Below are 15,924 nucleotides of genomic sequence, written 5' to 3' on the forward strand. Positions count from 1 at the left end.
TGTCTATACATGTCTTCTGTCTATTTTTAAACTGGATTATTTGTTTTCTGGGTGTTGAGTTTGGTCAAGTTCTTTATAGATCTTGGATACTAACGCTTTATGAAATACTCATTTGCAAATAATCTTCTCAGATTCTGTAGGCTCCCTTTTAGTTTTGTTGATTGTTTCCTTTGCTGTATAGAAGCTTTTTATTTTGATGAAGTCCCAACAATTCACTTTTGCTTTTGTTTCCTTGCCTCTGGAGATATGTCTAGTAAGAAGTTGCTGCAGCCTAAGGCAACAAGGTTACTGCCTGTGTTCTCTTCTGGGATTTTGATGGCTTCTTGGCTTACATTTAGGTCTTTCATCCATTTTGAATTTATTTTTCTGTATGGTGTACGAAAGTGGTGAAATGGACCAATTACTTTATTTATATATATATTTTTTAAAGAGAAACAATCTTTATTTATTTATTTTTAAAAGATTTTTATTTATTTATTCATGAGAGACACAGAGAGAGAGAGAGAGGCAGAGACACAGGCAGAGGGAGAAGCAGGCTCCATGCAGGGAGCCCAATGTGGGACTCAATCCCGGGACCCCAGGATCACACCCTGGGCCGAAGGCAGGCGCTAAACCACTGAGCCACCCAGGGATCCCCCTGGACCAATTACTTTAAAGACAAACTACCAACAGTCATTCAAGAAGAAGCAGATAACCTCAGTAGCCCTATATCTATTTTAACAATTGAGATGTTGGCTTAAAGCCCCCAGTATGCTTATATAATACTACTAATTATGCATAATCTCCTCCACAAAATGGAAGAGACAGGAACACCTCTAACTCACTTTTTTTTTCCATTTCATTTCACTTTACAAATTCCAGTGCATTTAAAAGAGTGTAATTTTAGTTTCAGGGGTACAACCTAGTGATCCAACACCTCAATATACAACACCCAGCGCTCTTCACATCAAGGCATATGGTATTTGTCTTTCTCTGACTGACTTATTTTACTTAGCATAATCCAGCTCACTTTTTAAGACCAGCTTTACTCTAATGCCAAAACAGACCAGAAAAACCTCCATACTGTTTTCAAGAGTGGCTGCACCAGCTTGCATTCCCACCAACAGTGCACGAGGGTTCCCCTTTCTCACATCCTCACCAACACCTGTTGTTTCTTGTGCTGTTGATTTTAGCCATTCTGACAGGTGTAAGGTGATAGCTCATTGTGATTTTGATTTGCATTTTCCTGACAATAAGTGATGTTGAAAATGTTTTCATGTGTCTGTTAGCCATCTGTATATCTTCTTTGTAAAAATGTCTGTTCATATCTTCTGCCCATTTTTAATTGGATTATTCATTTTTGGGGTGTTGAGTTTGATAAGTTCTTTATATATTTTGGATACTAATCCTTTGTTGTATGTGTAATTTGCAAATATCTTCTCCCATTCTGTAGATTGCCCTTCAGTTTCTTTGCTTCCTTCACTGCAGAAGCTTTTTATTTTGATGGAGTCTCAATAATTTATGTTTCTTTTTTTTCCCCCTGGCCTCAGGAGATATATATAAAAAGAAGTTGCTCTGGGTGAAGTCAAAGAGGTTACTGCCTGTGCTCTCCACTAGGATTTTTATGTTTTCATGTCTTACATTTAGGTCTTTAATCCATTTTGAATTTATTTTTGTGTATGGTGTAAGAAAGTGGTCTAACCTCAAAAAATTTAAAATATAACTACCTTGCAATCTACAGTCCGAGTGTCCATTGAACGAGGGGTGGATAAAGAAGGTGCAGTACACACACACACACACACACAGAATGGAATATTACTTAGCCATAAAAAATGAAATATTGCCACTTGCAGTAACATGGATAGAGCTAAGAGAGGATTATGCTAAGTGAAATAAGTCAATCAGAGAAAGACAAATACTATATGATTTCACTCATATGCGGAATTTAGGAAACAAAACAAATGAACAAAGGGGAAAGAAAAGAGAGAGGCAAACTGAGAAACAAGACTTTTTAAAAATTTGTTTTTAATTTTAATTTCAGTATCATTGTATAGTTAATATTTAGTGTCATGCTAGTTTCAGGTGTACAATGTAGTGATTCAACAATCCTATACATCATTACTCAGTGCTCCTCATGGTGAATGTACTTGGTTAGCACACTGGTGGTTACTAGAGGGGCAGTGGCGGTGGGATGGGTGATGGGAATTAGGGAGTGCACTTGTCATGATCATCAGGTGTTGCATGGAAGTGTTGAATCACTGTATTGTACACTGAAACTAATATTGCACTGTATGTTAACTAACTGGATATAAATAAAAGCTTTAAAAAGTAATAATAAATTTATGTGTAGAAGCAAAACAGAAAAGAAATTTTTAAAAATCTGTATGCTAATGTTAATAGCAGAATCCTTCATACAAATTGGAAACAACACAAACATCTTTCAATAGGTGAATAGCTTAAATAAACTTTGGTACATCCGTATAACAGAATATTTTCTACAAATAAAAGAGCAGAGTATTGATATACACAGCAAATTCTATGAATCAGGGAAGAAGAAAGCCAGTCCCAAAAGGTTACATACTCTGATTATATTTGTGTTATATTCCTGCAATGACAAAATATAGAAATGAAGAAGAGGCTAGTGGCTGTTAGGAGTTAAGGGGAGAGAAGGGGTGAAAGGGGAGAGGGTATGTCTATAAAAGGATAACATGAGGTGGCCTTGCTTTGATTAAATGGTCTGTACCTTGACTGTATCAATGTCAACATCCTGTCTGTGGTATTATACTATATATTTGGAAGATGTCATTGGGGACATTGGGTATGGCGTACATGGGATCTCTCTATATTATTTATTACAACTATGTGGGAATATACAGTTATTCAACATGAAAAGTATAGCTGATATTAAAAAAAAACTATAGTAGGAGGAAACATCCAGTACCATGAAATATGTTAGCTGTATGCTTTCTTTGATATCTTTTGTTGAGTTGAGGGACTTACCTTCTATTTCTACTCTGCTGACAGTTTTTTATTATGAATGGACACTGAATTTCATCAAATAGTTTTTTTGCATCTATAGAGATAGTCATTTAATTTTCCTTATGTTGTTTGTATGTGGTTTATCTTGACTGATGTTGAAATGTAGACCAAAACTTTCATCCCAGGAGTGAACCCAACTTCATTATGATGGTTTCCCCCTTTTATTATATATTGTTGGATTCAATTTGTAGCTTGGGACTTTTGAGTCCATGTGATCAAGGCCTCTAGTTTTTTTCTGTTGTTGTCTAGTTTTCTTTTTAAGTCTTAATTTAGATTCCGGTTAGTTAACATACAGTATAATATCAGATTCAGGTGTATGACGTAGTGGTTCAACAATTCCATGCAACACCCCGTGCTCATCACAAGTGCCCTCTGTAATCCCCATCCCCCCACCCACTTCCCCTCTGGTAATCATCAGTTTGTTCTCTATAGTTAAGAGTCTTTTTCTTGGTTTGCCTCTTTCTTCTTTTTCTCTTTGCTCATTTGTTTTGTTTCCTAAATTCTATATATAAGTGAAATTGTATGGTATTTGTCTTTCTCTGATCGACTCCTTTCTTTAGCATAATACTCTCTAGCTCCATCCATGTCCTTGCAAATGGCGATATTTTGCTCTTTTTCATGGCTGAATAATATTCTGTGATATATATATATATATATATATATATATATATATATCCCACATCTTCTTTATGCAGTCAGCAGTTGATGGACATTTGGGCTGTTTCCATAATTATTTGGCTATTGTAGATAATGCTATCTACAATAATAGTATACAGGTTTTTATGTGAAAACAATTTTTCACTTCTCTGGGATAAATTCTCAGGAGTGCTACTGCTGAATTATGTGGTAATTGTATGCGAAGTATTTTTTAAAGAAACTGCTAAACTCTTTTTCAGAAGTGATTGTAAGATTTTATATTATAACTTGATGTATACAAGTGGTAAGTTGTCTGCATCCTTGTCAATATTTGGTGTTGTCACTTGTAAAATTGTAGCTATTGTCATGGGTGGGTAGTTGTAATAATATCTGACTCTATTTTTTTTTTATTTTGGCTGTCAGCTTTTAGGCTTCCCTCCTCATTCTTCCCCCTGTGCCTCAACTCAGGGCAAAGTGATAAGAAATCCCAAGGTCTCTCTCCTTTGGCACCAGTAGGAGATTCAAAGCATGCAACCCCCTGCTGGGGGGTACAAGCCTTGTACAAGCCATTCCCCCAGCCACACCTGTAACTGCAACAATAATAAAAAAGAAATCTGACCAGCTTCCTTTACATTCATTCATTCCCTAGCCATGTTTGGATCATCTCCGGGGGCTTGCCCTGCTCTCCCCAGAGCCTCATTATGTAGGTAATAAGCCTCCTCTTATTCTTGGTCTGTCTGTGGCATCTCCAGTCTTGACCAGTGATTTCAGAAAATGCTCAAGTAGAGGGCTAAGCGAGTCCTGAGACACATAGGTAGGCCCCATAAGACACATGCCAGTCAGTGTCTTTGAACTGAATATGGAGTGAGATTACAGTAAGTCCAAGTTTTCCACTTTTAGCAGATCACTGGGTCCACTTGCTGAAGGTAAAAGATTTAGAATATGATGGAAGTAATCTATAACTTGGCTGTGGGTTTTGATATTCTGCATTTGACTATATATATATATATATATATATATATATATATATATAATGTGTCTGAAATTAGTCAACCTTATAACAAACATGACAAAATATAACTAGTGTGAAATAGGTTTCGTCTAGCAGAATCTGTGTGACATGTTTATATATGCTACAGTAATACAATCTGTAAAAAAGAGCTATGTAATACAGTAAGCTTTTGGGAAGAATATTATTGCACAGATGCTACTGGTATTCAATGTGCATAGAAAGACAGGAATACTGAAAAAAATATATATATATTAAGAATTGAATTTTTTGAAATGAAACTATCTCAGAATATATAAAAATAGTCTTCAGAATTGGCCAGAGTCTCTCACTGGCTGGGCTGTTGTTGCCTGGGTGGAGGAGACCGCCCTTCTTCCTGCTGGGTTAGTAAAGGAGTGGCTAAAGTGGCGAGGTTGTAGGGTGCTTCTTTTCCTGTTGGATTTGTAATTGATGTAGAACGGTAAGGTGTTAGAGCTCTCCCCTTTGGCCCCCTGACTTCATTTTAAACAAAGTTTACATTTATTAATTGTCACAGATCATATGATACTCTGTCTTCATAAACACTGAATTCTGTTCCTTGACAGTTCTGATCTTTAAGAATCTCGATGGTCCCTTGGTTTGGTACCGCGGTATAGCTGCTGATTCTGCAGGAAGACTCCCTGAAACTTGATAGCTTACCTCTCAGTCTCAATTACCTTTAATATTTACATTCACAATCAAAGTATTTGTCTATGGGATGTGCTGGATGTGGTTTGAAGATCTAGGAGAGACTAAAAGACAATAATTTGCAGGGACATAATTTTGGGGATCTTTATCTTTCAAACTTGTATTGGTTTCATGGGGAATTCTTTTTTTTTTTTTTTTTTTTTTTTTTTTTTTTTTAACTTTTTTTTTTTAATTTTTATTTATTTTTGATAGTCACACAGAGAGAGAGAGAGAGAGAGAGAGAGAGGCAGAGACATAGGCAGAGGGAGAAGCAGGCTCTATGCACCAGGAGCCCGATATGGGATTCGATCCCGGGTCTCCAGGATCGCGCCCTGGGCCAAAGGCAGGCGCTAAACCGCTGCGCCACCCAGGGATCCCTCATGGGGAATTCTTTATTATTTGCATTATATATGTACAGCTCCTTAACTCTTCCTCATAAGAATCCTGTAGATGTGGTTCTTGCCCACTTAATTTTGGCTAATGCCCTGGTGCTCATATTCAGAGGCATTCCAAATATAATGGCATCCTTTGGAATTAGGCTGGAGATGGGCGATATTCGATGTAAAACAATGCTCTATATTCAGAGTTACCCGCAGTATTTCTCTGTGTACAACCACCCTCCAGAGTACGTTTCAGGCAGTGACTATTACTCCAAGTAGTCATAAATGGGCCTGGCTCAAATACAGAATCTCTACATTCATTCAACCCTCTTTACTCTTCTTCTGGATGATCAACATCCAGATCTATTCTGTGGTCATTTTACAAACTGTGGCCAACAGGAATACCACCGATGATAGACTTGGGTATCAGATGGCTTATTGTAAAAACAATGCGATGATTGCGAGATATCATCAATATTTCTAAGCATGGTATTCGTTGGAGATTTGTCCCTTCTCTCCCTGATGACATGTACTAATATCTACGTGGTGAACATCCTGTACAGACACCACAAAGTGTCTCAGAATGTTCGCAGTACCATCCGGTCTTCGTCACGCTCTCTGAAAACAAAGTTACCCATGCTGTTCTCATACTGCTGAGCTGATTTGTTTTCTTTTACTGGACCAACACCTTTCTCACTATTTAATTATTTATTTATTTATTTATTTATTTTTATTATATATTTATTCATTCATTCATTCATGCATGCATGATAGACAGACAGAGAGAGAGAGGCAGAGACACAGGCAGAGGGAGAAGCAGGCTCCATTCTGGGAGCCCGCTGTGGGACTTGATCCTGGGACCCCAGGACCACGCCCCGGGCCAAGGCAGGAGCTCAACCGCTGAGCCACTCAGGGACCCCCATACTATTTATTTTATACAAGTAAGAAAAAGCAGGTTCTGGAAGAAAGTGGCCCTGTGCATTCTTCCGCACGTGGCCGCCTAGTTGTCCCAACACCGTCGGTTGAGAGACTGTCTCCCACCCGGGATATTCTCTCCCGCTTCCTTGCAGATTAACTGATCACAGAGGTACAGCTTTGTATCGTTTCGGTTTTCCATTCTGTTCTATTGATTTACGGGTCTACTTCTGGTGCCCGCCCCATACTCTTTGCATCCCTAGAACTCTGTAATATAACTTGAGGTCTGAAACCCCAGCTTTGTTTTATTTTCAACACCGCTTTGGCTATTTTCAATCTTCTGTGGTTCTATACAAACTTTAGGATCATTTGTTCCAGCTCTGTGAACAATGCCATTGCTATGTGGATGGGGATCGCGGTAAATGTGTACACTGCTTTGAGTGGTCTAGCCTTCCTAACAATATTTGTTCTTCCAATCTACGAGCATGAAATGCCTTTCTATTTATTTCTGTCATCTTCAGTTTCTTTCATCAGTGCTATAGGATTTACAGCAGAGCATTCACCTCTTTGGTTAGGCTTAATCCTACGTATCTTATTGTTTTTGGTGCTAGTACACATGGGATTGAGTCCTCAATTTCTCTTCCTGCTGCCTCATTATTGTTGCATAGAAATGCAACAGATTTCTGCAAGTTCACTTTGTATCCTGTGATTTTACTGAAATTATCAGTTTCAGCAGTTTTTTCATGGAGATTTTTGGGTTTTCTATACAGAAAATCATTCATCATCAAATAGTGACAGCTTGACATCTTCCTAGCTGATTTGGATGCCTTTTATTTCTTTTTCTTGTCTGATTGCTGGCTAGGACTTCCGGGCTGTGTTGAGTCAGAGTGATGAGGGTGGACATCCCTGTCTTGGTCCTGACTGTAGAGGAAAAGTTCTTGGGGTTTCCTTGTTGAGGATGATATTCTGGGTTTTTCATCTAAGGTTTTTATTATGTTGAGGTACATCCCCTCTAAACTTAATTTTTTGAGGGTTTTCACCATGACTGGATGTTGTGTTTTGTCAGTGCTTTATCTGCATTTGTTGAAATGGTCACTTGGTTCTTATCCTTTTTTTTTTTTTAATAATGTGGTGTATCGCAGTGATTGACTTGTTAATATTGAACCATCTTGGCAACCCAGGAATAACTCCCACTTGATCATGGTGAATAATTTATTTAATGTATTGTTGGATTCACTGTGCTAGTTCTTTATTGAGAGTTTTTGATCTTTGTTAATTAGGGATATTGGCCTTTAGTTCTCTCTCTCTCTCTCTCTCTCTCTCTTTGTAGTGGGGTCTTTATCTGGTTTTGGTATCAGGGTAATGCTGGCCTCATAGAATGAATTTGAAAGTTTTCCTTCCTTTTCTTTTTTATTTTGGGAGGGGCATAATTTGAGAAGAATGGACATTAACTCTTCTTTAGATGTTCGGTGGAATTGCCCCGGGAAGGCCATCGGGTCCTGGACTTTGTTTGTTGGGAGATTTTTGATTGCCGATTCAATTTCTTTGCTGGTTACCTGTCTGTTCCAGTTTCTTATTTCTTCCTTTTTCATTTTTGCTATGTTATCTATTTCTAGGAATTGATCTATTTCTTCCAGATTTCCTAAGTTGCTGGCATATAATTTTTCATAATGTTCTCTTATAATTGTTTGTATTTCTGTGGTGTTGGTTGTTGTTTTTCTCTCATTTGTGATTTTATTTTATTTTTTTCTCATTTGTGATTTTATTTGGGTCTTTTCTCATCTTTTTTCTTTTTAAAAATATTTTATTTATTTATTAATGAGAGACACAGAGAGAGAGGCAGAGGTATAGGCAGGCAGGCAGGCTCCTCCATGCGGGGAGCCTGATGTGGGGCTCAATCCCCCAGGACCCTGGGATCCTGACCTGAGCCAAAGCAGACACTCAACCACCGAGGCACCCAGGTGCCTTGCTGATTCAATTCCTTTGCTAGTTATGGGTCTGTTCACATTTTCTATTTCTTCCTATTTCAGTTTTGCTCATTTGCACATTTCTAGGGATTTGTCCATTTCTTCCAGGTCTCCCAGTTTGTTAGTGTATAATCTTTCATAGTATTCCCTTATAATTGTCTTATTTTTCTGGTGTTGATTGTGATATCTCCTCTCTCATTTATGATTTTTATTTAGAGAGGGTCCTTTCTCTTTTCTTGTTGATGAGGCTGGCTAGGGCTTGATCCATTTGGTTAAGTATTTTGAAGAACCGCCTCTTAGTTTCGCTATTCCATTCTACTGTTTTTTTTTTTGTTTGTTTCTGTATTGTCTATTTCTGCTCTCATCTTTATTATTTCCTTTCTGCTGCAGGCTTTAGGCTTTGTTGCTGTCCTTTTTCAGCTCCCTTAGGTGTAGGGTTAGGTTCCATATTGGAGACTTCTTGTTTCCTGAGGTAGGCCTGTATTGCTATGTACTTCCCTCTTAGGACTGCCTTTGCTGCATCCCAGAGGTTTGGAGAAACATGTTTTCATTTTCATTTGTTTCTATATATTTTCTAAATTTCCTCTTTAATTTCCTGGTTGCTCCATTCATTCTCTAGTAGGATGTTCATAATCTCCACGTATTTTTGGTCTGTCCAAATTTTTTCTTGCTCTTGACTTTGAGACCAATAGTGTCGTGGTCTGAAAATGTGTGTGGTATGATCTCAATCTTCTTGTACCTGTTGAGGGCTGATTTGTGGCCCATGATGTGATCTGTTCTGGAGAGTGTCCCATGTGCACTTGAAACGAATGTGTATTCTGCTGCTTTAGGATGAAATGTTCTGACTCTATCTGTTGAGTCCCTCTGGTCCAGAGAGTCAAAGCCATTGTTCCTCTGTTGATTTTTGCGTCGATGATCGTAAGTGGGTGTTAAAATCCCCTGTCGTTGTATTATTATCAGTGAGTTTCTGTATGTTTGTTGTTAATTGGTTTCTATATTTAGGTTAGTGGCATAAATATTTACAGTTGTTTGATCTGATAATCAGATAGAGATTGATAGTCTTCTTAATTATGAAATAATGCCCTTCTTCATCTCTTCCTATAGTATTTGTTCTTTCTTTTTTTAACTTAAAGATTTTATTTATTTATTTATTCATGAGAGATACACAGAGAGAAGCAGAGGCAGAAACATAGGCAGAGGGAGAGGCAGGCTCCCCAAGGGAAGGCCGATGTGGGACTCGATCCTGGGACCCCAGAATCACACCCTGAGCCAAAGGCAGGTGCTCAACCACTGAGCCACCAGGTGTCCCCAGTGTTTGGTTTCAAATCTAGTTTGTCTGATAGAAGTATGGGTCCTCCAGCTTTCTTTTGATGTCCATTAGCGTGATAGATGATTTTCCATCCCCTGACTTTCAATCTGCTGGTATCTATAGGTCTAAGGTGAGCATTGGTAGGCAGCATATACATGGATCTTGGTTTGGTTTTTTTTAAAGATTGTATTTATTCACGAAAGAGAGAGAGGAGAGAGAGAGAGGCAGAAACCTAGGCAGAGAGAGAAGCAGGCTCCCCACCAGGAGCCTGATGTGGGACTCGATCCCAGACTCCAGGATCACACCCTGAGCCGCAGGCAGAGGCTCAACCCCTGAGCCACCCAGGCATCCTGGATCTTGTTTTTTTAATCCACTCTGATATCCTATATCTTTTGATTGGAGCATTAATTCCATCTGCATTCAGAGTGATTATCGAAACAGATGAATTTAGTGCCTTTGTGTTACCGGTAGAGTTGGTGTTTCTGGCAATGTTCTCTGGTCCTTTCTAGTGTTTGTTGGTTTTGGTCTCTTTTTTTCCCCCACTACAAGATTCCTTGCCGGACTGGTTTAGGGGTCATGAACTCCTTTATTTTTTGCCTGTCTGGGAAACTCCTTATCTCTCCTTCCATCCTGAATGACAGCCTTGCTGAAGAAAGAATTCTTGGCTGCATACTATTCCCATTCAGTATATTGAATATTTCCTTCCACTCCTTTCTGGGCTGCCAAGTCTGTGTGGACAGATCTGCTGCAAACTCGATTCATCCTCCCTTGTAGGTTAAGGACTCCCTCCCCCCACAAACCCCGCCTCCTCCGCCGCCTTCAAGATTCTTTCCTTGTCTGTGTATTTTGTGAATTTGACTACGATGTGCCTTGGTGATGGTCGGCTTCTGTTGAATTTAGTGGGAGTTCTCTGTGCTCTCGTTTTCAGTGTCTGTGTCCTTCCTCAGGTTAGAGAAGTTTACATAGGGATCCCTGGGTGGCGCAGCGGTTTAGCGCCTGCCTTTAGCCCAGGGCGTGATCCTGGAGACCTGGGATCGAGTCCCACGTCGGGCTCCCTGCATGGAGCCTGCTTCTCCCTCTGCCTGTGTCTCTGCCTCTCTCTCTCTCTGTGACTATCATAAATAAGTTTAAAAAAAAAGAAGTTTACATAATTTGTTCAAATAAAACTTCTGCCCCTTTTTCTCTCTCCTCATCTTCTGAGTCTCCTATGATATGGATGTTATTGTTTTAATAAGTGGCTGAGTTCCCCACGTCTGCCTCTATGGTCCATAACCTTTCTTGTTTTTAAGGCTTCCACTTGGGACTGCATCTCAGTTATAGCATTTTTAACGTTGGCCTGACTAGATTTTAGTTCTTTTATTTCTACAGTAAGGGATTCTCGAGTTTTCTTCTGTGGTCTTTTCCCAGCCCAGCTGCTATCTTTATAATCATTGTTTTAAACTCTAGTCAGACATCATATATATGTACTGATGAACTTCCTAGCTGTGAGTACCAGGAGGTTATTTTGGAGGTGAATTTCTCCATCTCATTATTTTATCCAAAAAGAAGGAAAAAAAGAAAAAAACAAGAAAAACAACAATAACAACAACGGCAACCGCCACCTCCCCCCAAAAAACCCACTAGATCCTGTGTGTGTTTTGGCCTGCTTGTTAAAAGAATCTAAATTCCAAAATAAGAAAGAAAATGAAAGTAAACAAAAATAAGTCATATATAAGGTATATACATAAAAATTAAAATCAAGCAATTAATAAAAAAGAATCCAAGAAAAGAAATGAAAATAAAGCAAGCACAAAGTACAGAGGAAGCTAGACCCCGCTCTCCCCGCGGAGCTGGAGCTCTGCGGCCTCTGCGGTCGGTCCACCTGGCGGCAGCGAGGGGGCGGGGCGGGGCCTGGGGTGGGGCCGCGGCGCTGACGTCAGGTGCGCACCTGCCTCGGGGGCGATGCACCTGCCTCGGGGGATATGCACCTGCCTCGGGAGCGATGCACCTGCGGGTCAGAGGCGGGGTCTGGCCTCCCGCTGGTGGCGCTGTGCTGCCCCCGAGCCTCCGCGCTGAGGGCGGGATGCGGGCGGGGGCGCCGGGTCCCCTGGGCCTGGGGCTGAGCATCCCGCCCCCCCGGTCTGCAGGGGCCTCCGCAGAGGAGCCCCCGGGCCCCGGGGCCTCCGCCGCTTCTGCAGACCCTGCGTTCACCCTGCCTGCGGCCCAGCTTCTGTTTGTTTTTTGATCTCGAACAAGTGACTGAGTTTGAAATCTCCCAAGTTTTAGGGGCTGCCCTGGGGGAGACCCGTGCTCCTCCCGCCCGGGAGGGTCTCCTCCCACTTCTGGCCTTTGCTGGCCTGGCCCAGGGACGCGGCCCCGTGACTGCACAGGGGTTTGCAGTTTGTGGCCACACAGGGCAGACAGCTGGCCCTAGTCCCGCGGCTCTCGGCCGGGGTCCCCGCTCCTGGGCCTGGAAACCGTTGGAGCCACCGTCCTTGGGACCCCGGGGACCCTGAGCCCACCCTGTCGCTCCAGGGGCCACCCCCCACTTCGCCTCCCGAGCACCGTCAAGGCCGGCATGTCCCCCACTCTAGCAAACTTCTGGAAGTTCTGACTTTGTGCTCTGCTGCTTCTAATACTGTGCCTAGACCCGTCAGCTGGCTCCCTGCCCCTGTGGGGTCCGGGGCTGTGTCTCCCCCAGACCGACTGATTGATTTTTTTTCTTTTTTTTTAATTTTTATTTATTTATGATAGTCACACACACAGAGAGAAAGAGGCAGAGACATAGGCAGAGGGAGAAGCAGGCTCCATGCACCGGGAGCCCGACATGGGATTCGATCCCGGGTCTCCAGGATCGCGCCCTGGGCCAAAGGCAGGCGCTAAACCGCCGCGCCACCCAGGGATCCCTGATTTTCTTTTTAAGATTTTATTTTTCTGTCATCTCTACACCCACATGGGGCTTGAACTCTCCACCCCAAGAACAAGAGTCGCGTGCTCTTACGGACCACACCGAGCAGCCAGGCTCCCTTTGATTGATTGATAGGTAGTAATGGAAGCCGAAGTGCTGCCTGTGTCAGGGCAGAAACTGAGCCCCGGCGTCGAGGTGCAGTGGAGTCATTGGGACATTGATCGATGTTAAAGAAAGCAGAGCCTCCCCGGGAGCCCAGGGAGCAGGGCCCACACACGTGACAAGTTGGCCATTTCCTTGACCAGGAGTCATTTGGCTGCCGATTTATTTAAATTGCTATTCAATGGCGAAGGTCGTTCTAGGATGGGGATACAGAGAGAACTTTCTGGGTTCAGAGGTAGCTAAAGCTCCCCCGTCATGGACTCGATGTCCCAGTTGGGTGCAGAGATAGGCGAGCCAGCAAAGAGATGAGAAACATGGCCCTGGGGTGCCTGGCCGGCCTGGTCGGGGGACCTTGATCTCAGGACTGTGAGTTTGAACTCCATGTTGGGTGTAGAGAGGACATAAAAATAACATCTTTAACAAATAATAAATGGATGAACTAATAAAGCATGACATCGAAGGTGAGTGCTCGCTTCAGGACAAACCTCAAAGCGGACTATGTCTAACCTGGGACCTGTTCTTGATCGCCCCGCTTGCACTCCTTGGCCCAGATGACGTCCTCCACGAGGGACGGTCCCGCCCGAGTGGGAGTGGGCTTCCTTCCCTGTAAGGCCCGTGCCTCCCTTCGTTCTGCAGGACAGAAGAGCCCGGAAGGCACGAGCTCGGCGATCAGCATAAACCTCGGCGATGATCCTTCCCGATCCCGGGAGCCAGAGCTCGGCCTCCTTTTGGGACCCAACGTCGTAAAGAAGCCCGTGTGGTCAGTGGCTCGGATCCAGGGTGGAGACCGAAGGAGAATCAGGAAGAACAAAATAGGGGGGAAACCAGAAGCTGAAGGAGAGGAGGACAGATGTCAGCATCCAGAGCCTTCGCGGGGACCCGGTGTCCTTTCCCAGGAGGGGCCCCCCTCTGTAGGTTGCCTCCCGCCGCCCCGTGCTCCCCTTCGGCACCCGCAGGCACATCCCCCGGGCCTCCAGCGCCTCTGCAGCCGTGGTCTGGAGCGTCCTCCCTGTGTCCTACCAGGGACCCCAGCGTCGTGTCTGTAACTGTCCGGCTGCTGTCTGACAACAATCGGGGGATTCCGACATTTGTTGGGTTTGGGGGGTGTGTGTGTCTGTCGCCGTGCCGCGATCTGATCCTTGGGCTGCGTCGTCCTGATGCTGAAATGGTTGAAACACCATCATTTCTGGTGCTGGCACTGGGCAGCTAGCTGGGTTCTCCTGGCCGACCCGGCTCCCTCGCGCCGTGCCGTCCCGCCGGAGGGTCAGCTGAGCTGGAAGGTCCGGCTCAGCCACATTCCTGTGGGTGGCAGTGGGTCTCCGCCGAGCACCGGCTGCTTCTCTTCTCCCCGATGCCTCTCCAGTGGGGAGCCAGACCTCGGGGCCACCCTGGGGGGAGCTCCTGAGGAGCCAGCTGCCCATGGGGGGAGCCCTGGGGCTGCCTGTGTGTGGGAGTCGGGGTGGGGACGGGGCTGGGGTCCCTCGGTCCCCTGCGCTGCCTGCCCCCAGGCCGAGCCCCACGCTCACCCAGCCCCTACTCTCTAGGGCGTGCAGGGTGCCCTCCACACTCTGGTGCGAGAGATCCAGCAGCACCAGGTGTGCACGCTGAGCCGGCCCAGTGAGGGTGGCCCAGGTGTGAGAGCTGCAAGGGCCTGCTGTCCTGACGTCCCCTCCGGGGCCACGCTGACCGCCCCGCGAGCCCTCTGTGCCCAGGCGCACAGGCCCAGGGCGGGGAGGGGAGGAAGTGCCCCGGAGCCCGGGCAGCCCAGTCCTCCTGGACAGAGGGAGCACAGACCTCCCAGGGCGCTTTGCACAGACCCTGGTGACCTGAGACTCCCCGGCTGTCTCTCTGTCCCAGGCCCGTCCTGGCCGTGGGCACAGGCTGAGTCGTGGTAGAGTCTGTGAGGTCCTGACCCTGGCGTCTGGCCGCCCCTGGAAGGCACGTGAGGACGTCAGCTGTGTGTGCCTGGTGGAGCCCCTGCAGGGGCTGGTCGGGGCCTGGGCGGTGCCCCCTCCTCCTCTCTGGGGGTGTCTCCGCACCCCATGCACAGAGCTCCGGGAGACGCAGAAACGAGCCGGCCATGCATTTTCACACAACCACACTTTATTGAATTTGCAACAGCAAACAGGGGCTCAGAGCCGAGGGTGCGCGCCTTCCCCTGGGAGACCTTCCTGTCCTTAGAGGAAAGCGGGAATCCCACAGGGGTGCGGGTGCTGGAGTCCCCCACCTGGGAGCCTGTGCGGACTCGACTCTGGGTGGAGGCGCATGTCCTGAGGTTGGGGCGTTGAGAGGCAGTTCTGGGGGACAGCAGGGCTGACCTGGACCTGTGGCCCTTGGGCTCCTGCGCTGGGTCCCCGCAGGGCAGCTGGACCCCGGCCTCGGGCCCCCTGGGGTCGGGTGACTGACTGCTAGAGCCCCAGCACGTGGAGGAGCCTGCCTCCTGGTGTGGGTGCGGGTGGGGCCCACGGGCCTGCCCCTGCTGCCCTGCCCTGGGGTGTCCCGGGATCCCAGGGCTGCCCTAGGTCAGCGACCTGGATCTGTGGGGCACGCCCAGGGCCCAGGAGGCCACATCCGGGTGTGAGAAGGCTCGCTGAGCCTGGGGCCAGAACGCAGGCCTGGCCAGGGCCCCGGGGAGCTGGATCCCATTAGTTTTCGTGATGGGCCTGGTGGGGGCTCGAGTCGCCCCTGCCCCCACAGAGCCCGGGGCCAGGCCAGCCCAGGTCCCTCTGGGTCAGGGGCTGATGTCCTGTGCGGGGGGGGGGGGGGGTGCCGCCCCCCAGGAGGGACAGCGAGACGAGGCAGGGCACGGTGACGGTGGGCCAGAGCCTCCGGGCCCCCGCACTCACCACCACGCTCTGCCCCCGAGGCCCGCGAGCATCGAGCTGCCCCTTGGACGTGGAGGGCAGAGGGTCCCAGGCCTGTGCGGGGCCTCGGGG

General features: G+C 45.6%; 1 pseudogene; it reads left to right on the top strand.

The window, feature by feature from the left end:
• Positions 1-5,748: 5,748 nt before the first annotated feature.
• LOC119864616 lies at positions 5,749-14,053 on the top strand (annotated as a pseudogene).
• The last annotated feature ends 1,871 nt before the right edge of the window (positions 14,054-15,924 follow it).

The sequence above is a fragment of the Canis lupus genome, chromosome 20 (genome assembly GCF_011100685.1).
Source record: "Canis lupus familiaris isolate Mischka breed German Shepherd chromosome 20, alternate assembly UU_Cfam_GSD_1.0, whole genome shotgun sequence".
NCBI lineage: Eukaryota > Metazoa > Chordata > Mammalia > Carnivora > Canidae > Canis > Canis lupus.